The sequence below is a fragment of the Rousettus aegyptiacus genome, unplaced genomic scaffold, assembly GCF_014176215.1.
Source record: "Rousettus aegyptiacus isolate mRouAeg1 unplaced genomic scaffold, mRouAeg1.p scaffold_m13_p_7, whole genome shotgun sequence".
Taxonomy (NCBI): domain Eukaryota; kingdom Metazoa; phylum Chordata; class Mammalia; order Chiroptera; family Pteropodidae; genus Rousettus; species Rousettus aegyptiacus.
The window spans coordinates 26,657,038-26,683,191 of NW_023416310.1; the positions used below are offsets into that span (position 1 = coordinate 26,657,038).

At 34.5% G+C, this 26,154-nt stretch overlaps 1 protein-coding gene and 1 pseudogene across 2 annotated transcripts in view; both read left to right on the plus strand.

The window, feature by feature from the left end:
- The window catches only part of CAMKMT (calmodulin-lysine N-methyltransferase), a 326,415-nt gene that overhangs the window by 198,066 nt on the left and 102,195 nt on the right, over positions 1-26,154 (plus strand). The window lies entirely within an intron of this gene.
- Positions 8,206-8,324, plus strand: LOC118605815 (annotated as a pseudogene).

The window sequence follows — 26,154 nt, forward strand, 5'->3', positions numbered from 1 at the left end:
AATAAATATTCTTCCACCCATTATTTTTAATGACTACATAATATTGTGCAGTGTGATTGCACAATATGACCCAACCTGTTTTTCCAACATTTTTATTAAGAAAACAAACTACAAAAATATTGAAGTAATTTTATAGTGAGCACACAAACTTACCACTTAGATTCTACAACTGACATTTTATACTTGCTTTATCATGTACTGATCGAACTAGTCCTCTCTCTACCTAACAATCCATCTTGTATTTTTATGTATTTCAAACTAAGTTGTAAACATTAGTATCCTGCTACCCCCTCCAAGTATTTAAGAATCATTACCCAGAGTTCAATATTTTCTTATGTGCCCAACCTATATATATTAATTAATATGTGTATTAATTAATTAATTTTAAAAAATCTTAATGTCACCACATATTTGACCCCTTTCACCCCATCTACCTCACCTCTTCCCCCTCTCCTTCTACCCTCTGGTAACCGTTAATCTATTGTCCATGTCCATGAGTCTCTGTCCTGTTCGTTTTTTGCTTTTGGCCAACCTATATTTTTAAAACTAGTTTTACTTTTAAATCATTTTCCAATCTATTGGGAAAAAATAATATTTATTAACATAATTGGATAATCTTTATATTGCCACATAACCAAATAACCCCAAATGTAGTTGCTTCACAACAGGAAACACTTTATTTACTCATGGATTTGGTTGGGAGTTAGCAGTATGGGTTGAGCTCCGCTGGACAGTTTTTCTGCTGGCATTGAAATTATTCATGCAACCACAGCCATCTGGCAGCTCTACTGAGTCATCTGGGGTAAGATGCCCTCACTTGATAAATTCGTAGGATTAGAGTTACTTTACATAGTGTTACACATACACATAGCCAAATTACCCTCATTAATTATTTAAAATATTCTTCTTTCCACAGTTTCTTATTGCATTTTTTTTAATTGAAAGTCATTCTATTTCAGAGTAACTTTTTGAGGTGCTAGCTGCATTTATTTTATTGAACATACTGAGTTAGGCATTAATAATGATACAAGCCAAAGAAATACAAGACATTGTCTTTGTTCTTTAGGAAATTATGACCTAATGGGAAGGTAACACTAACATTTATAAAATAGTCAAATTGAGTTATAAGACCTTGTCTGGTTGCCAAATCGCTTACCTCCTTCCTATTTTTGGAAGACAGGCTTGGGTTAATGGTAGTCACTAACTATTTACTGAATACTTATTAGATGTAATAAGTATTCAGTAAATAGTTAGTGACTACCATTAAATTTTAGAGACGGGATAAGCTCAAGTCCTGTAGAACAGAGGTTTTGTTGAGGAGGTGTGATTTGATTTAGGCCTTGAATAAGAGGTATAATTTAGATAGACTAAAGAAAAGTGTATGGATTCATATAAAGAATCATTTGTTTGAAATTTATTTTATTTTTTATTATTAAAAAGACTTATGGTTAGAAGTTATCTTTTTGTTCATTGTGAACACAATATTACCTGCTGAAATATTTGCTGACTAAGCCCCTAACTGGGGTAACCAAAGTGCTGTTTCACTATTACATTTTTTTTCTGACTATCTTTTATAATACAAAAGGGCATTAGAAGTGACTATAAGGGAAACGACCAGATTCTCAAATTCAGAAACTCTTTTTTATCCATAAATGTAGTAGGAGAATTCAAACTTGGAAGATTTAGAACATATCGAGGAAATATGTTTGGGGATTTTATAGGCACAAGTAAACCTATGAAAGCTCATCTAAATTTTTTTACATTCTCTAAAATAAAATATTAATTTCAGCACTCTAAATACATATTTAAAGAGTTATAATGAGATTCTGATTCGTTAAATTCTGAAGAGTTAAAGCTGTTAACTTTGAAGGTTCTCCATCCATCCTTGATTTCAGTCCTACACTTACAAATTCAGTTTATTTTTGGATGCTCATATAAAGTTTTTCTTTTTCCTGAGTGTAATTTTCAATCCTCCAGAATATTTTATGATATAAAATTGTTGAGTATCTTATTTCTTGCATGGTCCCAGAGACAGAGAAAACTGGACATATAAGCTATTTCTGGCTCATTTTATTTAACCAGTCTGAATGAGTATTTTTTTTCCTCCATTTCAATGAGTGCTACATCGCCTTAGTTCCAAACTGAGTACCAATAGTCCCTGCTAAACTCTGACTCCTTCAACTGAAAGATGAGGAAATGCAATTCCAAGGCCTTTGCATACTTTTTCTCAGCTTCCTGCCGAACTCCCAGGATATTCCTGGTAATATTTCTGTTCTCCTCTATGTCCTTTTTCTTAGTCTATCCCCCAATTTGTTCCTTTCTTAATTAGTTGTGGGATGGAGAGTCTAAAACTCTTGAGGATGAAGAAGCCATACTTGAAAGTGAATTTCACTTAAGGGGAATACATAATTGAGAAATGATTATTTTTCATATCCTACTTCCCATACTTCGCCTAACTCTGCTACTATTGCTCGAAGTATTTTCGTTATAGCCTTTTCAAACTATAGCATGTTCTCTTGAATATACTTGGTGGTGGCAAATCTTTCCCGAGGGGTAAAGTTTGTTTTGGAAACAGGTACAGATTATTTACCATCAATATTGATGGTTTAAGTGGGTGGAATCACGCTGGGTAATATGTATTCACACACATGCACATTCACTCACACACACAGGAATACAGCACATATATAAAATGATGACTAATTAATATGTGGTCTATCATTGAAAAAGTGTAGTTTCCTAAGTTGTTTGTTGTTTTATTTGTTTAGGCACAACACTTTAGAATTTTGGGAATCAAAATATCAGAATTCTTGAGCCTTAGAGGCCATTTATTTCAATACCCTAAGGCAACAAAGATACAGAAAGATGAAATGACTCATCTGAGGTCTTATGGTAAGTGATAGAGAACTCTTGAGAAATCTGTTTTTTCCTTTAGTATCACACATCTTGCTTTTCCTAATTTCCTAACTTGAGTGTGAGTTCTGATGGAGTAGCATCTTGTATGTAGAGGTTCCTAAGAAATTATGATCCTAATGATAGAAAACAGCCACTTTTATACATAGAGCTTTTTAAAAATATTTTTAATATCTCCTAATTCTATTAATAAAATTCTAGTGTATAGGAAAATATCCTCTTAATAAGAAAACTATGAAAAGAAGATTTCTATATAGCTCATGGTCATTTGAAAAATTTGAGGCTATACTCAACTAAATAGTTTGCATGAGTATTATTCAAAATGAACCATTCTAGGATCATCAGTTAAATATTTTTGTGTTTTCTGAGTGTTTGGATATACCATTTCAAGCATATTGTAGATCAGCTATTTACTACTTTAAAAAATCTGAACTTTTCAACTAGCCCCTAAAATATTAGCCAAAAGTGATCCCCATTGTTATAAGACACTAAATTTCTAAAATACCTATTTTGTAAAGTGGTTATTTGGAAAGGAAAACAATTGGTGAGGAAATTAGGTAATACATAATCATTCGGAGAAAGAGATTGGCTGAAAAAATTACAAATTACAAATTGACTCTCGAAATGACAAATATCCTTTTCTATTTAAATAACCTAAATGATCAGCTTCTCTAACATTTAGAGAGTCAAAAGGTCTTAGCCTCTGTGATTCTCACTCGGTGTTGGAAGAGACTATAGAGTAATAGGATCCAGAGCCAGTCCATATACTGGTACAAGCCTATGAAAAGTGGCCAGTGGCAGCATTTTAGCTTGTCAGAGGTAGGATGAGAGAGGAGGATGATGTGATGAGTTTGTCACAAAGCTACATATACCCAGCTTTTTATTATTGAAATGTAAGTTTTTAAATTATAGTGCTAATAGATTTTTTGCTGTTATTGGTTTTATAATGTTCTTAGCAAAGTCGGAGTCCCCAAACTTAAAAAAAAAAAAAAATGTACCAATTGTACCAATTGTACCAAAATTTGGGTACCATTTTCAGAGAGGTCATCCAGTTCAATTGTCTACCATTTCAGAATATAAAGTGCCTGTTATAGAATTTCAATTACTTAATAAAAATGAAGTAAATTACTTAGAAGTTTCTTAATATGATACCTTAAGATTACACTGAGAGAGACCGGTCTTCTATAGCTTATTGTCAATATTTAATTGCAACTGTTTTTAGGCAGTTATTTATTTTCTCTTTCATTTTTGTGACCATCCTGAAGTTTCACTGAAGCTCAGCCTGCTTATATAGATTCTGAATTGTTTGTCAGTATTAGTAGCTTATAATTGTGATGTGTCATGCAGTACCTCTTACTGTTCTTCTAACAGTTCTGTGGTTTTAAAAAGTTATTTTGGTTCCTTTATCATCAGAGGGAACATTTTGCCTCAATAGGAAATTCATTCTGTGCAGACAGGCTGCAAATTCCCATGACATGGCAGGCTCATCTGTCAAAGAATATTTTTTGTTCCCGTTTACCTCTTTGAGTACATTCAGAATGCCCCAGTAATGCTGATGAAATCGTTCTCTTAAGAATATTTTTTCCATCATCTACAATAACGTAAAAAAGTTTAACTCACAGTGGTAATGGTAGGGAAATCTATTTTTTTTGGGGGGGAGGGAGGGAAAAGTAGGTTGCTATATGAAGCCTTAAAAATATTTTTAAAATTAGCAGTACCTGTGTTTATTTCTTAACTAAACACTAATTTGCTCTTGCATGTATCACATTTGCATATACTGTGTGTTCTAGGAGTCAATATTAAAGTTCCGATGATTTACAGAAAGAATGTGTTTTTTTTGTCAAGTCTACCTATAATGTATTGAGAGAACAGGAAATATTATGAATTGTTGATACTTTTTTTAGTGAAATGCGATGTTTTATGTACCATAATGAGAACCAAAATAGATAAACTCTTGGCTATAGTGATTTAAGAGCAGAAATGTATAATTGATGCAATTAGGTGGCTAATTGGCATTTTAAATGAAGTCTGTTTTTGTGCATATGTAAGTAATTATAATTTGAAAATATTCTCGACTTTTATCCTCTATTTTTGTTCAAATATAGTACAATATATATATGCTCAGTATTTTATTTTTTATTTTTAACAACTTTTTATTATGATACACTTAAAACATTCACAAAACTAAAGACAATAATATTATGAGCCCGATATACCCATTATCCACTTAATAGTCAAAGCACGTCGACCTTGTTTCTTTTATTATCTCCGTTTACCACTCTCTCCCCACTGGATTATATCACATCAAATACTAGATATCATTTCATCCTTAAATACTTTCATCCATAAATTATATACCAATAATAATACATCTAAAATATCTTTTCTTAATACCATCAAATATACAAAGGCTTCAGGTGTCCACCCCTCTTGATTATCATATATATACATATATAGATAGATAGATAGATAGATAGATAGATAGATAGATAGATATAGATATAGATATAGATATAGATATAATATTTACAGTTTGTTTCAATCTGCATTAGAGTTTATACATTGTATTTGGCTAATATTTTTCCAGAATCTCTTAAACTTAGATTTCTTCCTCCCCTTTTTATTTTCTTGCCTATTATTTGTGAAAGACACTGAGTCATTTGTCCTGTAGAATTTCCCATATACTGGATTATTCTGATGGTACCCCCTTGAAGGTGTTGCTAACAGGTGCCCCTAAAGTGTTAGTTTCAGTATTTTATTTTATGATTATCTTTCATCTTTTTCTTTGAACATAAATCTCAATGTGTATTCGTTTCTCTACTTCGGTCAGGTACTTAATTTACTTCATTTAGTAAAACCCAATCCCCAAATCTAACTTTTTCTGGCCATACCAACCACTTTTGCAGGTATTTCAGTAGAGGAAATTACATATAAAAAGAGTGCTTCCCCACTTATTCCTAGGCCTGGAAAAGAGAAGTTAATCAATGAAAGATTTAGCTTATTTTTGCTTGTGAGTGGCATAGAGTTCCACTGAGGTGTACGAAGGCTGTTAAAAGCCCTTTAGATAAGATTCTGTGTAAGAGACTTCTAATGTGGTTATAAGGTTCTTAATTACTAAGTACTTGTTGACAATTGTAATTTTAAAAATTTAGTTTCTGAAATTACAAAATTTGTCCTGATGGACTAATTCTCTTATCTTCCTAACAATCCTAATTTAGTGTTTCTCTGCTTGCTGAGGAGGGATGGGGGAGAAAGGTCTCATTTCCAGAAAGATGGATCAGAATCACTCATAGAGCTTTTAATGCCCCAGCTCTTCCCTTCCCTCCACTTGCTGAATTGAGAACTACTGTTGTTAGTGAACCCCTGCTACTGATGGAATCATCAAACATCCGTCAGATGACCTGGGAGTGGAAAACAGGTTTAACACCACTCTCAATAGTATATTCATGTAAGACCCTCATGAGAAAGAAGTTAAGTAAAGTTGCCGTGCATCTAGCTGACTTTCAAAGGCATCTTAGCCTAAGATGTTGACTATCAAGGAAAAAAAAAAAAAAAGCAGAGAAAACAATGATTTCTTTCTCCACTAAGAAAGAAGGCTTTTTTTTTTTTTTTTTTTTGCATCCTTAGAATAGATCAGGAATGAGGATACGTTTCTTACCAGAGAAATGAGTTTATTTCTTTAGTGAGGATTTATTGAGCATCTACTTGCTATTGCATTGCGCAAATCTCTGAGGGACAAAGGAAACAAAAATTTAAAGTGTATCTTTCCCCTGAGAGCTTATAGTTTAGTTGAAAAAAAGAGCACATAGATATAAAAGAGTTAAATTATGCAAAAGATAATATTTGATTAAGCATTAGTATCTGGAATAAAAAGAGTCCAAGAAGCAAAACGAAGCCAAGAATAAGGGGCAAAAGATATCTGAAGAAATTTGGCGCGTCTCCTATTTGGGATGTAGTAATGTTATCATGTGAAGTTGATGACCCTCTCCAAAAACTCTTAAGTTTCCTCCATATTTGTGATTCACAAGAGAATGACTCAAATTATCAAAATCTACATTTCCAGTGAACAAAAACTGTCAGTACAACCAAGATAATGTAACCCTTGAATTAAACTGACAAGCTTACACTTGCAACCTATTTGCTAAAAATAAATGAAACATCTCAAAATAAAAATAAGGTATGAGTGGTAAGCCCCAACTGCATTGTTATTAAGTGAGGGTGGGGAAAAAAAAAGAAAAAAAAAACACAGTTTTTAAACTACCTATGTTGAGGATCTGTGGAAAATAGATGAAAGCTACAGAGCCTTTTCTCCCTGAAAAATACTTATATTTACATACAGAATTTTACACAGAGGTCAGGAATCCATGGACCCTTGGAAGTGGATCCATCAACTCCATTTTTGAGAATCCTGTCATATAAGAATAAAACAGAACCAAACTCTTGTAATCCTCTCAAGTGGTGAGAAGGGTATTAAGCTTAAAGCTACAAACATTTAAGCAGCTGGGTTCAAGAAACAATGCTAGTGGCTAAAATAAGGAGAAGCAGGTCCAGAAGGATAATCAGAGCAAAAAGGGGGGGTGAGCTTAGGGAGGGTGGTGGTGACAGGATGTTCTCTGGGGCTGGGCTTTCATATGTGTCTGAAGGTATGTTTCCCAGTTAGCCCGAATCCATTTAAAGAATGTATACTTAGATACTTTAGGAGAATATGGATCGATTTTGACTAAAATTAATAGTGATAAATAAAGAAATTACAAAGTAAATTACACTATCTTTAGTAGATTTAATATAAAACCTGGGTTCTGAAGGACCCACAATAGGGAGTTTAAATTCTTTCCTTTAGCCCATTAAGCCTGGTAACTTTCAAATGAACTGTACACGATGCCTTAATATTACCATTTGTAGTTCAAAAAGCCCTTTATTTAACTTTCATACACTAGAATTGTGTTTGAAAACTAACAGAAAGCTGTTGTCATTAAAATGATCAAAACTTGATAATATTGCACAAAAAAAGAAAGTTAATTTATGGGAATGATCATTCATGAAATAGAATAACCAGAATATTTTGCCACTTTAAAAGGGAAGAGCTGTCAGCATATGCTATCAATAAAGTTTCTCAGAAAATTTCTGATATCTCCCTGCGAATTAATAAAGATGGCATCACATTCATCACCGTCGCTCTAGTTGTTAGGAATAATGTATTTATTGAGCAGAGACAGTACTTCAAAAAATCAGAGAGGAGAGTTAACTTTGAGGAAATACTAATTGTGGAATTTTAATAGTAGTAATTTCCTCGTCTACGGCCATGCCACCCTGAACAAGCCCAATTCCATCTGATCTCGGAAGCTAAGCAGGGTCTGGCCTGGTTAGTACTTGGATGGGAGACCACCTAGGAAGACCAGGTGCTGTAGGTGTAAAAATATGGGGGGAAAAAAGGGGAAGGATTATAAACTGACAAGTTCCTTGCAATCTGTGAGGTCAACCAAGGGTTGCCTCACCTAAAAAAAAAAAAAAAAAAAAAAAAAATTAAGTAATTTCTTTTCACTTGGAATGAGATTACAATTATAAGTATATCTTTACTTTTGGGGCCAAATATTTAATAGTACACAGCTTTGGAAGTACAGCACAATACTTAATTAGTTCCTATTATAAGATTCATAAATAGAAAATGGCTTACTTACAACTGGGTCAACCCACCAAAAAAAATCAGTAACAACATTGGCCAACTGCAGAGGAAAGGTTGACTTAGGAGTTTAATTTCAAGGTTAATTAAGAAACATGTTTAATGTCATCATGACATGGCCTCAAAAGTGATATTAAAAATCATTGAATTGATAACTAGTAAGTTTACTTTAATTATTATTGAGCTTACTTTTCAATCTCTTCCTCTCTCTTTTTTTTCTTACCCTTCCCTTCCCCCTCATTAACATCACTGACTTTTAAAACCTAAGTTATGATTTCTGTAAATATGAGTAGGTCTTTGCCGATCTACTATTTCTACTACCTGCATATAAATTTCTTCCATGTACATTATGTGGCAATAGGAGTAACGGTGAAAATAAAAAGATAGATGGGTGTAAGGATATAAAGAATTCAATCGTTCTTTTAAATATGCATGAGATTTCAGTGAGTCTATTTGGGGGCAATGTAATATATTGGACATTATTTTGGTAACATAGCAGTGTCACTGATATGAAATTTTAATTCATGCATTTGTTTTTTGTTTGTATAAGTTGTATTTGAGTGCCTACTATATGCAGTGTGGTCAGCTGCAACACAGCAGACCAAGCATACCAGCTGTTAAAATGTTGAAATATTTCCATACTAGCTGGGAAATAGCACAGCTCAGGATACCATACTCTACCTTTCATTCTCTGGAAGTCCCAGACTTTCTTCCAGAAACCTCCAGATCTTCCTATGATCCAGCAAAACAAGGAAAATGAAAGGCACAGCAGAAGGTCTTCAGGACCCTAATCTAGTGCCAAAGCCAGCACTGGTCGGGACCCCATGCCGTACCAGTTGTTAAAATATTCAATCTTTAAATCCCCTTTGACTGTATGTAAAACACTGTGCTTAACTCACTGGGGAATAAAAAGGTGAATAAGTCACATCCCCTGTTCTCAAGGAGCTCACAGATGAATCAGCAGTAATAATTATCATAACGGCTGACATTTACTGAGCACTTACTAGGAGCCTAAGCACTGTTCGAAGCATATTTCATGATCATGTCATTAACTCCCACGATATTGTTAAGAGTTTATTTTCTCTCTTTTACAGATGAGAAAACTGAGGAATAGTAGGATTAAGCAATTTTTCCAAAACCGTACAAACAATAAGCGGTGGGGCCATAACACATATCAGGCCTCCTGACTCCTGAAAGGACATGAGAAGACGCATACGCAGTTCTAATTTGTGCCTATTTTCCAGATACATTCAGGATTCTGGAAATATACCAGAGAACAAAACAGACCAAACTCTCTGTCTTCACATAGCCTATATTTCTATGAGCAAGATAAGCTGAAAATAAATTTTAAAAAATACAGAGTATAACAGTTGGTGAAGAGTGCAATGGAGAAAAACAAGGCAGGGGAGGGGATGGGGTCTGCTGCAGTTGGGAAGCATAGCTTGCAATTTTACCTAGGGAGGTCAAGAGAAGCTTCAGAGAGAAGACATTTGAATAAAATGCTGAAAGCCGGGAAGGAAACAAGCCCTGTGACTCTCTACAGTTCCAGGCGGAAAGAATGAAAAAGATAATTCTCTGGGTTGAAAGTCACTGGCACGTTCATGGAACAGCAAGGAAATGACATGGCTCGTTGTAGTGAGCAAGGGGACGATAGGAGCAGATCGATGACTTGAAAGAGGGGCAAATTGTTGGTGTATGTGAAGTTATTTTGAGACATGATTCTGGACAGGACACAGAGACCATATCATACAGGATATTAAAAACTATTTTAAGGAGGTTGATCTTAATCTTGATGGCAGGGGGAACCATGGAAGAACTTTAAGCATGGCAGTGAGTGACAGATCTGGCCGCCATATGGAGAATGAATTAGGGAGATGTAAGCCCAATGTCAGGGTAAGAGAGAAGTGATCAAGGTAAGAGATGATTAGCACCTCAACTAGGGTTGTGGCTGACCAAGGAAATGGAGAAAAGGAACCAGATGGAGGGAGATTTAGAAGGAAAAGAACCACTAGAACTTGGTGATTGCTTAGATGTGATAACTAAAGGAAAATGAAGACTCCAGGTAATTCCCAGGTTTCTGTCTTGAATCACTGGATGGATGATGATGCTATTCACTGAGAAAGATACAGCTTTGGGGCTGTATTTAGGTAAGAAGATGAAAGTGGTTTAAGACATACTATGTTTGAGAAGCAATTGGATGTTCTGGGCAAAATATAGTGTATAGATAGAGATGATATGTTCACTTCAATTCTTGTTGGTATTTTAAAGTGCTATAATGTATTTTTACAAACATACCTAAGATACCTTGTCACATACCAATTTGTTTTAGACCTGAAAAAAAAAATCGCATTTATCTGCCAGGCAATTGTTCCCCATGAAAGGAGTGCTCTAGTGATTGCTTGTTCCTTTGTTGTCTCTAATTCTAATATTTTAAAGCCCACTTTTTTTTTTACTATTGTCATTTGATTTAGATGACTTAAAAGCTTTTCTATCACAAGCCATATGTATACTAAAAGAACAACCTTCAACAATATTTTTGTGTGTGTGATTCACCAGAAAGGTGATCATTTCTTGATCACAAGCAGTAATGTTTCTTGTCCTCAATTCAACCTCATTATAACTATACATTTGAGCAAACTAAGATATTCTCTGAAATGAGTCACCTCATCCCAGGGTTCAGCTGACATGAAGAATTACCTTATTTTAGTCAGAAAGCCTTAATTAGATTAGGTTGGCCTTTCTGGACTTTACATGTTGCTACATACACGAGTTAAAAACCTTGATCTATGCATATCATACAAATCAGGAAGAAAACAAATGAAAGCAGAAATGAACTCTTATTTCTGTATGCAGCTGCTTTGATGAAGGCATTTCAAATAGAAACTGGAAAACCAGAAGCACAAAACCAAGGAGATAATAGCCAATGAAGGGGAGAAGTGATTAATTCAGATCAGGAAAAAGCTGCAGAGTTCAAAGGGACTATGATGAAATTATTAGGGGCTGTTGGAGATGTAATCCATATCTCCCTGTCACATATGTCCTATGTGATAGTACTGTGAATGTCATGGAAGAAAATTCGTGCCTTACAAAATAAACATGTTTAAATTTTATGAAAAATACCCACGCTGATATACATACATTCAGAGGTGGACACATTCGTCTCTACAGGGAAATTCATGCACTACATGGTGAGAGCAGCTGACAATCAGGAAACTTAAAGTCATGTTCTAGTGGAAACTTTTATTAATATCGACCCGTAATTGTAGCTCTGTAGAAGTCTTTATCTTATTCTATTTCTATAATGTCAACATCTTTGTAATATGATATGATAATATTATGTGATAATGCACCTCAATTATTATTGTTGGATTGCAAATAAAATATATTCTAAACATGTACTCTTTAGATAAGAGAAAAAACCTAAGCTATGCTGTTCTCTGCTCCTGGAATAAAGTAAACCGGAGTTATACAATTTTCTCTTTCTCTAAAAAAACACAAAGAAATCTTGATTAAATTTTAAATTATTTTTGAATTCTTTATACATTTTTTAATAAAATTATTACATGAAAACTCTAAAAGAGTTTCAATCATCAGGATAGGAGGCCTGAGTATGGGATGTAAATGTAGACATTTCTTTACTATTCCCCGATAATTTACATTGTTCCCCAGGCTCAGTGAGCTATAAGTCTTAGTTTTGAACTTCCCTGGACTTCAACCTCATTACAGCCTGATCTGCTGTCTGTGGATGGGTGAGGAATACCTCTTCAATGGAAAGAGTGTTGTGACTTTAAAGAGTACAATGCATTTTTCTTGAATGAGCATTAATGATTTTTCTGCAGAAAGGTAGGTGACATGGGACAACGGACTACTTTGTTTTGATTGAGGATTGAATTAATGTTACAATACCAGTGTTTTGTCTGTAAACAGGCAACAAATAAGTGTGAGATCCTCAAATGCAGAAATGGGATAAAGGTGGCTTATATAACAACCAACTATAGCAGAAGCATACAAATTTCAAAACTTTTCTTTATTCAGATATCAAGAAAGTATCATATCGGAGCTGGTTTTTAAAAATCTCTTTCCTGTTTCTCCTATGCAATGCTTTATGTACATTTTTAATAGTTAGACTACTTTTATTAGATAAATTTTCATTTAAAAGTAAAAAAAAAGGAAGATGTTCTCTGCCTTAAGCAGCAGGTGTGTTTTTAATCTTTAATAGGTCACCTTCCCAAGTGCAAGCAGGCAAGCTGTTATTGATCAAAGAGGTTTTGTTGGGTAGCTCTCAGATTATTGAGTGACAAACTTTATTGAATTTGACTTAACAGAAGTCAGAAGACAGCTGAAGCATAAGAGCTTGCACTGCCATCAGAGTCATTTTACGACAGCCAGGGAGCAAAGCTCAGAGATGGATACTGAGCTCTTTGCTGGCCCTTGGAGATTAACTGAACAGCCTTCCTACCAATTCCCAAGCCTGTCAGCAGAACCAATTAGATTTTCAACCAGTAGACAGGAAGGGTGGCACTTGGGGACCTTTTTGCTTTAGGTCGAAGGCTTTTCAGACTGCGATGAGATGACATTGATGATGACACGTTGAGCATTGGTTGGTTTTAAGACAAGTTAAATTAGCAGTCTTGAAATGATTCCAACTGTCTCCTGACTTCTCACTGTTGCCATATTCAGTGGATCCTGTCAGGAGCAAGTTGATGACTTAATAGTCTTTCTTGAGTGGATTTGAGCACTTTGGCTGTGTGTTTATGTGTAGTTGTCATGCTTAAAATATTCATATGAAGGTTTGAAATATTTATTTGAAGGCGCCTTTTGCAGAGTTCAGCAGTAAGGCTCTCAGTGTTTCTACCTACTTTTTATTTTATTTTTTGCTTCTCTAAGCAGTTATTTTGTACAACTACCTTTTATTCTGTTTCATATATAATTGATGACGATGTTTCATGTAGTTATTGATAACTTCATTTATGATCAAGTTAAAGAGCCTTTTCGATATTGTTTCTCTCCTGGACTACTGTAAATTCAGATCTACTTTTCATAACAGTTTAATTAAGGGGATTGTTTTATAAACTATATAAATGTCTAACCAATGTACTGTATACTTGAAACTAATAAAATAAAGTTAAAAAAAAAATCTTTTACGACCCATGGTGGAGATCTGAAGGGGTACTGACCGTAGGTTTTACTCCATGACCTTTTAAATCCAAGAAGACCGAGGCAACTTTGAATAGAAGGGATGTAAACACAAGGATGGAAACAGGATTTAATACTAATGCAGTTTAACTTGTCTTAAATAGTGGAAACAAGATATCTTTGAGAAACTTCATTTTTGATATTGAAAAGATTGTATGAGATACTCGTTTGAAGTACTGACTATTACTCAAGTCTGTGTCTGCACTGAAAGATTACTGAATGGTCTTAATATGTTCTAACCTCAGAAAACTGTTATGGAGTGTACTTCTACATCATATATATCATTGAGATTTCTAACTTAAAGTTTTTGATAATTAATGGAGTTACCTGGAATATAACTCATTTACAATAGTTCACAATTTCCTGTAGCTAACACATTTTTTCATCTCATTGAAATATAATAGACAGCTAGTTGCCTGTATTTACATTGTACAATTCAATGAGTTTTTTTTTTCAGTTAATCATCTTCCCTGTGCTATACTCTGCAACCCCATGTCTACTCTACAGCCATCCACCTGTGCCTCTCAATCCCTTTGTCCTCTTTTTCCTCCCAACCCCTGTCCCACCTAGTATCCCTCAGAATGTTCTCTGTATCTATGAGTTTATTTCCACTTTTGTCATTATTGTTGTTGATTTTGTTCTTTAGATTCCACATGTTTGTGAAATCATGTGATATTTGTCTTTCTCTATCCGACCCATTTCATTCAACACAATACCCACTAGGTCCATCAAGGCAATATCTTTTTCCATCCCCTTTCTTTCAGTCTATGTGTGTCTTTTAATCTGAGCTGAGTCTCTTGTAGGCAGCATATGTAGGGGCTTGTTTTCTTATCCATTCGGCCACTCTGTCTATTGGTTGGAGCACTTAATTCTTTTCTATTTGAGGTACTTGTTGATAGGCATGCAGTTGTTACCATTCTTTATTCCTGTTTTTGATACATGTTTTTTCTTCTTAAAGAAGTCCCTCCAATATTTCCTGTAATCCTGGCTTGGTGGTGGTAAATTCCTTTAGCTTATTTTTCTTTGGGAAGCTCTTTATCTGTTCTTCAATTCTAAATGGTAGCTTTGCTGGATAAAGTATTCTTGGTTGTAGATTCTGGGTTTTCATCACATCAAATATTTTGTGCCAAACCCTTCTGTCCTGCATAATTTCTTTTGAGAAATCAGCTTCCATTCTTATGAGTGCTCCATTGTAAGTAACTAACTGCTTTTCTCTTGCTGCTTTTCAGATTCTCTCTTTGTATTTAACCTTTGGCATTTTAATTATGATGTGCCTTGGTAAGGGCCTCTTTGGTTCCTGGTTTTGGGGACCCTCTGAGCATCCTGGGGTTTTATAAAAGACTATTTCCTTCACCAGGTTAGGGAACTTTTCCATCATTATTTCTTCAAATAGCTGTTCAACATCTTGTTTTCCTTTGGGTAACCCAATGACATGGATATTTTTAACTTTAATAGTGTCCCATAGGCTCTCTAAATTTTTATAGTCTTGGCTTCTTTTTTCCTTGCCATTCTGATTGAATGTCCTTGGCTTTGCCATCCTTTAGATAGGTCATTTGATTCTCTTCTTTATTCACTTTGTTTATTTCATTTAATATACTTCTCATCTCAGATAATGTGTTCTTCATTTCAGACTGGTTCTTTTTTATAATTTCCATTTCCATTTTTATGTTTTTTATCTCTTTGTTGAAGTTCTCATTGAATTCACCTACACTTCCCATAAGTTCACTGAGCATCTTTATAACCAGTGTTTTGAACTCTGCATCTGTTAGATTGCTTGACCCCATTATTTTTGGATCTCTGTTCTGTTCTCCCATGTCATTTCTGCTTCTTTGTCTTCCCATTTCAGCTGCCTTTCTGTGTCTGTTTCCATGTACTAAGCAAAGCTTCTAAGTCTTCTGGTCTTATTAGTACAGCTTTGTGTAGCAGGTACCTAGTGGCACAGTCCTTAGAGGGGTTCAGCTGCAGGCCAAATTTAGCCCAAGCCTGTGCCCCTCTAGGGCCATCTATTAAGATTCAGTAAGCAATGCACAGATGATGTGCTTATAATTGCCTCAAGAGGCCATGCCAGAAACCATGACCAGCTGCCACCAGTGTGAGTCTTGGCACTGGTCAGCAAGGAGCACCAGCCTTGCTGAGGATACACCAGAATGTGGTTTGGATGGGGCCACAAGTTGGAGGAGGCAGACTTTCAGGGGGTCCTCTGGGCGGAGCAACCTCTGCCATCTGGTTTGATGACGTCTCTGCTACGGCGGTGCTGTGTCCAGGAGAAAGGAGGGCTCAACAGATGAACAGTACTGCCAGTACTTCTGCCAGGGAGAGGGCCTCACCACAGCCCTCACTCGGACAACTCAATGTCGCTCTATAAGTCCCTGCTCAGCTGAACCGGCACTGGTGCTCAGAGTGAGCATGTCCGTCACAGGGAAAGTCTGCTCGTGGACACAGCCCCTTTAAGAGGCGTCTGCAGCTGCTGGCTGCCACTGCTGCAGCCTCTGTCCCAGACTCTGTCCCAGCCTCTGTCCCAGCCTCTGTGCCACTTAGCCACTCGGGACCAGGCAGCCCCGCGTCCGCGCACCATACTAACTGTTGCAGGATGATTTCTTAGATTTCTCCCTAGTTGTATGGCTTATTCCTCTAGATCTCAGGTAATTTTTCCTTGCTGTTTGCTCCTTATTTCTGTCACAACTTTGATTTGGTTGCCAGAGGGATGAACAGAACCTCTATCATCTAGGCCATTTTTCCCCTCCCTTAACACTTACATTTTTATAAGCAGGAATGATTTTAGCTGATTATATTTGTGTAGGTGTGTACATATCCATCTGCAAACATTTATATTTATATTTCAAGTACATTAATATTTATAATTTATGTTTGGTCACGAAGTTCTATAATTTCTACAGTTACATTCTTGTAGCTAGCACCTTGATGACCTATAGAGGTTAAGTCCTTTTTTAAACCTTGATTTACAAACAGAGCATCTTCGATGTATGTATTTAACACTGAATCTGAGAATCTGACCCTATGGTTTCATATGCATATACTGCTCTGAATAGCAGTTATAATATGTAGGAAATAACTCTTTCTTCACATCATGTTTTCAAGTAGATTCTCCTAGATACTTTTTAAGATAAGCCACATTTGGTCAGAACCCCATGTAATCATCACCCAGTCCTAACGAGCACCAATTCATGGCAAATCTTGCCCATCAAAAAGCCCGTTCATTCCTTCTCATATTGTTTTGAAGCAAATCCTAGCTAGTCATATAATTTTATTCATAAATATTTCAGTATCTAACTAAAAGATAACATAACAACAATATCATTAATACCTCTAAAAAGATTTACAATAATTCCTTAATATCATCAAAGAAAAAGTCAGATGTCATTTATCGTTGTTATCCAGAATTACCAATGGTTAAAATTTTGATACATTTCTTTCCTTTTTTTCTAAACACACGTTTTCCTCCTTGAAGCTATTTTCATATTGTCCTTTGATATTTATTTTTGACTTCTCATCCTGCCCACCGAGTTAAGCATTTCAATAGCACTCTCATCAGTACTTTTAAAACTTTCATCCCTTGACCTTCTTTTATGCTTACTCATCTAATCGCCAACTGCACATAAAGCTAACAATTGGTTTTCTCTGCTCCTAGACTGCTAACTGCTGCTCAAGAAAAATGCATAACTGTTGATGGCATCATTACACATTTATGATTTCTGGCCTCAAGTGGCCCCTTGGTACCACCTGGTGGTCATTTTCCCCATTCCTCACAATCTATTTCTTCATGGGGGAATAGATCGTTAGAAGGGCAAGAATGGAATGGGGAAAGGTGAATAAAAGATTATTGTGTTATTCTAATTGAGAGATCATGGTGATTTGGATTGTGGTGGTAGCATTAGTAATGGTGTGAAATAGATGAATTCAAGATGTAATTTGGAAATAAAAGACAGGATATGCTGATGGATTGGTTGTGAGGGGATGATGAAGGAAAGGTATGAATCAAGTATGACTTCTAAGTTATTGGCTAACACAGTAGGGTAGGTGGTGGGGCCAATTACTTGTTATTCTCTAGCAGAATTCTCAGATGCCAGGCAAAAATGAAGATAAGGAGTAATCCAAGATAAACCACAGCCATTCATTTTGGTTTCAAAATGTCCTTAGTTTCTCATTCCTCATAGTAAGATAGATGACAAGGAAAACTTCTATGTATTTATGTCTAGTGCCTTTTTTAACTTTAAAAATCAACTTTATAAAACTATTTATTTACAATGTACCCACTTAAAATCTACATTTCTGTGAGTTTAAACAAACTACACACCTGTGTAACCACTACTCCAGTAGTTTATAAAATGTTTCCCTCACTCTGTAAAGTTCCCTCGTGTTTTTTTGTGGTCAACTCCTAGCCCAGGTTCTAGCCCCAGGAAACTACAGATCAGTATATCGTCACTATAGATTAGTTTAGCCTGTTCTAGGATTCTATATAAATGAAATTACATAGTGTGTACTCTTTTGTGGCTACCTTTTTTCTCCTCAAATCATTATATTTCAAGATTCATCATTGCGTATCAGTAATTCAGTCTTTTTTATTTTGGAGTAGTATTTCATGGTATGAATATACTACTATAATTTGTTTATCCATTCACCTGTTTCTAAACAATTGGGTTGTTTGCAGGTTGAAGTGATTGTGAATAAAGCTGTTAGGAGCATTTAGAAACATTTGTGTACAGGACCTTTTGTGGACATAAGTTTTCATCAATCTTGCACAAATAACTAGGAGTGGAATGGCTGAGTCATACAGTATGTATGGTGTATGTTTAACATTTTCAGGAACTGCCAAACTGTTTTCCAAAGTGTTGGTGCCATTTTACATTCCCACTGGTAGTGTATGAGTTTCATTTGCTTCACATCTTCACCAACACTTGGTAGGTAAGTCTCTTAAAGTTTAGCCATTATAGTGGTTATGTAATGTTGTCTCATGATCTCAATTTGCATGTCCCTGATGTTTAAATATCTTTCTATATGTTTGTTGGTCATTTGCAAATCTTTTGTGAATTATGGCAATTCTCTTTAAATTTTGGTGCAGTTTTTAATTGAATTATATGCCTTCTTTTTGGTGAATTACAGGACTTATTTATATAACCTAGAAACAATCCTTTGTTATACATATATATTGCAAATACATCCCAGTCTTGGCTTGCCTTTTCATTTTCTTAATACTGCTTTTTGACGAGCAGAAGTTTTTAATTTCGATGGGAGTCTAAGTTACCTTTTTATTTCTTTTTCTTTCATAGCTAATGTCTATTGTGTCCTAACAAATCTTTGCTCACACCAACATCATGAAGATTACTCTTCTACCTTTTCACCTAGAAGTTTTAAATTTTTAGCTTTTCTGTTTAGAAATGTTATACTTTGGATTTTATTTTTAATATGATGTGAGGCAAGAGTCAAAGTTCAATTTTTTCCATACTGAGATCCATGTATTACAGCATTATTTGTTGAAAGAACTATCCTTTTCCTCAATAAGTTAACTACATAACTTCACATCTTCCTTGAAAGTCAATTGACTATAAAGGTTTCATCTTTTCTGTTCCATTGATCTACATATCTATCCTTATGCCACACCCTGCAATGCAACACACTCTCTTGGTTACTATGGATTTGTAAGTCTTGATATCGTTTAATGTAAGTCCCCTAAATTTGTTCTCTTTTTTTCTAAAATTGGTTTGGATATTGTAGGTTCTTTGTATTTCATATAAATATTAGATACAACTTGGCAATTTTTATCCAACAGAAAGCAGGCTGCTGTTTTAACTGGAATTGTGTGGAATCCATAGATAAGTTTGGAGAGAAGTAACATCTTAATATTATTGAGACTTTCCATCCATAATCATAATATTACATTCTATTTATTTAATTCTTCTTTAATTTCTATCAGTTATGTTTTGTAGGTTTTAGTAAACAGGTCTTGCACATCCACCCTGATGTGCATACTTATTCCTATTATTTATATATTTTAACAAATGCCATTGTTAACAGTATTGTCATTTTATTTTCCAAATGTTTATTGCTAGCACATAGAAATACAATTATTTTTTGTATATTGACCTCGAATGCTGCGACATTGCTAAATTCACTTGTTAATTCTAATAACTTTCTTGAAGATTTTATAGAACTTTTTATATATAAAATCATATCGTCTATAAATAGAGACAGACTTACTTTATCCTTTCTAGTCTGTATGCCTTGATTTCCTTTCCTTACTTTATCACACTGGCCAGGGCCTCCAATGCAACGCTGAATAGAAGCATTGAGAGTGGAGTGAATATCCTTGTCTTGTTTCTGATCTTAGTGGAAAGCATTTAGTCTTTTGCTACAAATTATGATGTTAAGTATAGGGTTTTTCATAGATACCCTTTATCGAAATGAGGAAATATACTTCTATTTCTAATTTGTCGAGAAATTTTGTAATGACTGTGTATTGAATTTTGTCAAGTTGTTTTCCTGCATCTTTTAAATGATTGTTTTTCTCCTTCATTTTGTTAATATGGTAAATTACATTTGATTTTCTAATGTTAATCCAACATTTTATTCTGGGTAGAAACCCCATTTTGTCATAAATATTATTACACTAGATTTGCTATTATTTTATTAATGATTACGTCATTTATGTTCATACTAGCTGGAATGGTTTGTATTTTTCTTCAACTTTTATTGTAGTGTCTTTGTCTGGTTTTGTTATCAGGGTATTGCTGAACTTACAAAATAAATTGCCAAGGGTTCTTTCCTCTTCTCTCTTCTGAAAGAATTTGTATAAGATTGATAGTAATTAACCAGTTAACCAGAGAAGTCATCTGGCCTAGAGTATTTTTGTGAAAAAGATTTTATTTACATATTCAATTAAATAGTGCTTCAGGTGTTTTATTTCTTGTGTTAGTTTTGACAATTCATGTCTTTCAAGGAATGTATCTTTTGTATATAATTCTTCAAATTTATTGACACAAACTTATTTATAATGTTCTCTTTTAATGTCCGTAGGATCTATAGCAATGTCCTCTATTTCATTCTCAATATTCATTCGTATTTCATTTTTTTTTCCTGAGTAGTCTATCCAGAAGTATGCCAATTTTATTAATCTTTTCAAAGAACCAACTTTTGATTTCATCGATTTTCTCTATTATTTGACTCTTTTCTATTTCATTGCTTTCTCCTTTTATTTTTTTTATTTCCTTATTTCTAAATACTTCGGTTTTAATGTGTTCTACTTTTCCTAGCTTCTAAAAGTGAAAGGTTAGATCATTTATTTTAGAACTTTTTTATTTCTAATGTAAGCATTCAAAGCTACAAATTTCCTTTCTAAGTACTACACACACAACAAATTTTTATGTGTTATGTTTCAATTATTCAGTTCAAAATGCATTTAATTTTTCTATGATTTCTTTTTTGGCATACAAATTATTTAGCAGTCTATTGTATAATTTTCAAGCATTCGAAGATTTCAAGACATCTTTGTGTTATTGATTTCTTAATTTAAGTTTGGTCAGAGAATGGAGTCTGAGTAATTTCAATCTTTTAACATCATGGAAACTTGTTTTATGGTTCTTAATATGGTTTCTTTTGGGAAATGTTCCATGTACACTTGAAAAAAAAATGTAGTCTACCTTTGTTTGATGTATTGTTTTATAAATGTCAACTAAAGCAAGTTATTTGATAATATTATTCTTATCTTTTATATCCTTAGTAATTTTCTGCCTATTTGTTCTATCAGTTACTGAGAGAGGAGTGGTGAAATCTGTTATTATAATTATATATTTGTCTATTTTTCTTTTCATTTCTGTCAATTTTTTCTTCATGTATTTTGAAGCTCTTATATTTGTTGTATATGTATTAATGATTGTTATGTCTTTTTGATGAATTGATTTCTATATTTATGAAATGTCTCTCTTTATTCTTGGTAATATTCCTTGTATGGAGTCTTATAGTAACATAGCTACTCTAACTTTCCCATGATTAGTGTTGCATCGTACATCTTTTTCTGTCTATTCATGTTTAACCTATCTCTTTATATTTTGTAGACATTTCTTTTTTTTAATTTTATTTATTTAAATTAGTTTCAAGTATATAGTACATTGGTTAGACATCTATATATTCATAAAATGATTCCCCCAATTCTTGAAGATAGCTATATAGTTGGGTCACGGATTTTGAGCTCACTGACAAACTTTGCTTTTAATTGGCTGACTTTAATTTGGATATAGTTGTATTTAATTGTACTGTCTTGCTATTTGTTTTCCATTTGTCCCATTTATTCTTTGTTTTTCTTCTTTCCTGTCTCCTTTTGTTCTGATTATTTTTAGTATTCCATTTTCCTCTGTTATTGGCTTAGTGACTATACTAAAGTTAGTGGTTACTTTAAGGCTTATATTATGTAACTTTAACATATCTACTTTAAAAGAGTATTATACTACTTCACATATAATATTTAAACCTTAAGGAGTGTACTTGACTCTTTCTACTCTCTCTTTTCTGCTATTGATATCATACATTTTTCTTTTGCATATGTCACAACCTCACAATAAATTGTTATCATTTTTTATTTAAGCTACTAATTATCTTTTAAAGCAACTTAAAAATAAGAAAAAAAATGTTTATATTTACCCATATATTTACCATTTCTAGTGCTCTTCTTCATTTATGTAGATCTGAGTTTCTGTGTGATATCTTTTCCTTCCGCTCAAAGACCTTTAATTATTTATTACGCAGGTTGGCTGACAGTGACTTCTGTCATCTTTTGCTTGTCAGAAAAAGGTTTTATTTTTCTATCATTATTAAAGTTTCTTTTCACTAGACATAGAAACTTAGGTTGATGACAGTTTTCCTTTAACACTTTTTCTGGATAAAGACTTTTAGTTTGCTAGATTTTTTTCTTTAACACTTTTAAAATGTCATTTCATTGTTCTCTGGCTTGCATTATTTCTTATGGGAAGTCAATAGTAATTCTTATCTGTTTTTTCTAAATATACTATGTCTTTTGGGGGGGCAGAGAGGCTGATTTTAAGATTGCCACTTTATTATGGGTTTTCAGGAATTTGATTCTGTCTTATCGTAAATTTCTTTGTAATTATTCTGCTTGGAGTTTGCTGGCCTCATGTACCTTTGGATTTATAATTTTCATCGAATTTTGGGCTTATTCTTTGGATATATTTCTCTCCCATTTCTCTCTCATTTTTCTCCCCAATCCTTTTAGAGCTTCAATTATGTGGATATTAGACTGACTGCTTGACATTGTCCCACATGTTACTGAAGTTCTGTTCACTTTTTTCATCCTTTTTTTTCCTCTCTTTCTTTTAATTTGGTTATCTCAAATATTGTATATTTTTGGCTCTAAAAGTTCATTTGTTTCCTTTTTTATAGTTTCTGTTTCCTCATTGTGTTTATGTTTTTCATTAATCCTTGAACATGTTTGTAATATCTTTTCATGACTCCTTATGTTACTGAAACTATCATTTTGTTTCTGGATCTGTTTCTATTAATCATTTTTTTCTATTTGGGCTCACATATATTTCCTTCTTTGCAAGTCTCGTAGGTTTTTGAAGATGCAGGATGTTATGAGCACTACATTGTTGAAGGTATGAATTTTGTTTTCTCTTGATAGTCAGTTAAGCTATTTGTGGGTCAGCTTGATTTTTTCAAAGCTTGTTTTTATTTTGTTTTGTTTTTATGCTTTGCATGGACACGTCTAGGATGGCTTCTACTTTATGTCAAGTGTAGCCCTGCTACAAAGGCCTTGCCTTTGGGGATCCTCACCAAATGCCTCCATTATTTAATGATATCTCTCTACTATTGCTAGATGGAAGTGAAACATCTTCCAGCCTGGCATTCTATGCACAGTATCATGGAGGCACTCTAAGGAAGCACAGCTTAACATTCAGGCAAACATTCAAGGAAGACCATATACAAACTTCTGAAGCTCCACTTACGCGTATAGCTCCATCCTCTCTGGTATCCTGCTCTCTAAATTCCATCCACCTCAGCCTCCTGATTCCATCCCTACTTCCTCAATTCAATGAGTCATCTTTTTTGCTTGGAGTGATCTTAAGGCTCACTTCATGTGTTTCCCTTCTCCTGGAGATCACAGCCTTGTGCTACTTCTTATCCAGTATCTAAAAGCGGTGTTTTCATATATTTAGTTCAGTTGTTTATAGTCAGGGGTCAAGTCTGATACCCATTTTCAGTAATCACTAGAAACAGAAGCACTCTAGTGCCTTTAAAATATTAATATTGTTTAGAAATTCACTTATACATCATCCCATGGTGATTTATTGAGCACTCGCAATGTGCTAGTATCATGCCAGGACTTTAGGATACAAAGGAATAATAGAGAAGATAAACATGTATTATAAATAACTAGGTGTATCTGAGCCCAAAAGAGAACATAAGTAACTATATGATGGGAGTAGAAGTACTGATGAAGAAATTAGTTTTATAGGCATTCATCAGGTTGGCAGAAAGGGCATTCCTAACGGAGAGATCAATAAATGGAAAGGTACATAGATATAGAATAGCACAATGTACTTATAAAGCTAGTCTCATTAACTAATCATTCATTTAATAAATATGAATTTAGTGTCTATTAGATGTTGTTCAATGTGCTAAGAGTTGGCCATCCAAAGGGTACGATGTTTATGAATCCTGCCCGCACAGAACTTGTAGTCTAGCAGTTCAATGTGAATGGAACGTAGGGTGCCCATATAGGAGTAGTTTTTGTGCATGAGGTAGCAGGAATGGCAGATTGAACTCAGACTGTGAGCTACCTTTAATGCTTCTCTAAGTGGTCAGTCATTGTCCTGGAAGCCACTGCCCTCCGAATGTTTTTGATTGTACATTCCATCTATAAATTTTTTTGCATATTTACCCAACATATATGTATTCATTTATTAATAAACTTATACATGTACTACTATGTTGATATATTATATCCACTATAAATATACAAAAAAAAGGAAATGTACATGGGATAATGTAAATATAAATAGACATTATGGTATTCTCTTCCTGCGCTCTCTGCTTCATCTGTGCATCCTAGGTTCACATCTCTCACTTTGTAGACCAGCAGACAAAAAGGAGATACAGGAGATACATTTGATCAGAATTCTGTTTTATAAAGATTCTGAACATGATTTTTATTCTAGTCATGTTGAATAATGCTTTTAAAAGTAGAGGAGAGGGGTGTTTCCATAGTATAGTGGTTAGCACATCTGCTTTACATGCAGAAGGTTCTGGGTTCACACCCCAGGTGGAACCATGGACCATACCCCAGGTGCACCTGACCCCCAGTGCGCCTGGCCCTAGGTGCGCACTGCGAGCATGTAGGAGGAGACACCCCACCTTCAGAAATCCAGTTCTTAAGGGAAGACAGCAATATCCATAGGTCACGAGTAGAAGTGGGGAGGGGGGAATTAAAGAGGGATAAATAAATAAATAAATAAATAAATAAATAAAAGTAGAGGAGAAGCTGAACTAACATGATTCCTTCCAGTCCCAGGAGTGTATAACTGGGGCTATTCCTTAGAAAGACTTAGAATCTAACCTAATATAGTAATTTGTCGCATTATTAAGGTGCAATATACTTGACTGGCCAAGTGACTCAAAACAATAGAATATGCAGCGCAAAGCTAGCATTCCCTGCAGCGAAATTGGCTATTATATGCAAGCCATCACTTTACACCTTGGGAAATTGCTTTTTGATTCACCTGTATGAGGCCCAGAAATAAAGAAATGGGAGCCGGACATACTAGACAAAAAGCTCCAACAGGTTGGTATTGGAGGTCCCAGAAATCAGTGGCACAGGCTAACGGGTGAACCAGAGAAGCTGAAAACTATTGGACAGAGTGAGAGGCCAGGTGACTGAGAAGGAGAGAAATTGGGAAGACAGAATTACCAGAGTTTGGACTCAGGGGGGCCACAAGAGCTTGGAGAAGGGATGTAAAGAATTAGGAAAACCTAATGACTGAAGAGGTGGCTCACTTCAGTCCAGCAGAGTTTCTGTGCAACCACTGAGGCCGGCTGTGTAGCTGGAAGCAAGAACCTGACTGGAGTGGAACATGAAAAGTCTGTAAGAAAGATGGTTTGGAAGTGGTGCTCCAAATTTATTCTCTGGATGGAACATTTGTATTACTTGTTTCTGAACTCTCGACAATTCTATTTATGGTTTTAAAAAATATTACTTCCAGAATAAAAATGTTTTTCCTAAATTATATGAGAGTATATTGACCATATCCTTTTATGTATACATCCTATGTAGTTTAAGAGCAAAGCTATATAAACTTCTGTTACAAATCGGAAAACCATGTGCAGAAAACTTACATACA